We start from the raw sequence: 1,778 nt of genomic DNA on the forward strand, positions 1-1,778 counted from the left end.
CATCCATTGGAAAAATAAGGTATTGCTGTATTAATTAGTAGGTTATCATGATGCCCTAGTACTTTCTACTGTGATGAGGCACTGATCTCAGATTTTCTTTTCTGTTATGAAACAAGTTATTTTCTAAGCCAGCATATCTTTCCTTAGAAAATACGAATGTATGTGTGGACAGAATTCTGACCAAAAGGGTGACCAGGAAGGGCTGACTCAACAGAGCTGTGGCTAGACATCTTACTTAGAAGAACAGATTTGAACCTTAATCTTCTAATCCGCCTGAGTCATTCAGTTTTAAGTTGCTTTGCATGCACTTTTAGCTCATTTCTGAAGGTCATTGTGCTTCTTGTGTGTTTAGCCAGCTGATTTACTATCTGCTTCACTGGTATTCCATGACATTTGCAAAATGTGGTCTAATTTCCCTGAAGCTAAAGAGACAAAACTTTGACATATCTTCTTTGCATGTATATAAGTTATATCTGTTGGTCTTTTCCAGGCTTTTCACAGAGGCCACATTACTTATATCTTCTTTTTTTATTTTATTTTTTTTTAAGATTTTATTTATTTATTTGACAGAGAGAGATCACAAGCAGGCAGAGAGGCAGGCAGAGAGAGAGGAGGAAGCAGGCTCCCTGCCGAGCAGAGAGCCCGATGCGGGGCTCGATCCCAGGACCCCGAGATCATGACCTGAGCCGAAGGCAGCGGCTTAACCCACTGAGCCACCCAGGTGCCCCTATATCTTCTTTTTTTAAAGAAGGCTGCTTTTTCAGCTCCCCTATAGCAAGTAAATGAAAGATTGAGAAAGAAAATGTCATATAACTTGTAATCAGCAGTTGACAACTTCACACATTATATACTTATCATTGAAATGACTTCTACAGCTAAGTGAAACTGTACTCGAAAGTTTTAAGATACAAAGTTAACATACAAGGTGTAGAAAATTAAGGAAATTATGGAGATACAATATCCTAGGATTTGAATACCTGAAAAGGGAATAAATCGGAATGTAATAGTGGCTTTCACTGATCTTGAACAAATCACTTCATTCAATTGCCATCCGCTAGTTTCCCCTTTACAAGTGGTTATAATAACACCCACATCCCTGTGGATATGTTCCAAGAATTACCCAGTTGTTAGGTTATAAAGCACTGAGGAATTTTAACTCTGCTGTGAAAACAACTGAGTGCATGCTAGCATATAAACGTGACAGAAAGCTGCACATTTACCTATCTTATTTTGTTTATATCTTGATCACTATCCAAGGATATCTAACAGTACAGCTGCCTAAAGTTAACAGGATATGGGAAAGTATGTCCAGACTATCCATTTTTTAAATTCCTTCCTAAAAATACTATTCCTCTTCCTCTGGAATATATTTATCATATACCACTTGCTCTCTAGAAGATATAAATAAAAGCTATGTCCTCTAGCTTTCATAATTGTTAGAGATATATTTATACTTCTCTTGGGTGATAATTAAGAAATATTTCCTTCAAGGTACATTTTACTTATAAACTCCTTGAAGGCAGAAACCATGTTTATACATCTTGTATACCCCCTTTAACAACCAGAACAGGGCCTCTCACATAATATGAAGCTCCATAAATTTTTTTTCATAAATATTTTTTAGACTATTTTCTCTGCTAAGGACTGGGAATGAAAAGTAAGTCAGTCAAGGTTCTTGTTTTCATGGAATGACACACACTATTAGACTGTCTTAGATAACTCTAGTACAGTTTGCTATAACAAAAAATGGAAAAGGGAGAGATTGTCAAGAGATCTTT

Source organism: Lutra lutra, chromosome 6, assembly GCF_902655055.1.
Source record: "Lutra lutra chromosome 6, mLutLut1.2, whole genome shotgun sequence".
NCBI lineage: Eukaryota > Metazoa > Chordata > Mammalia > Carnivora > Mustelidae > Lutra > Lutra lutra.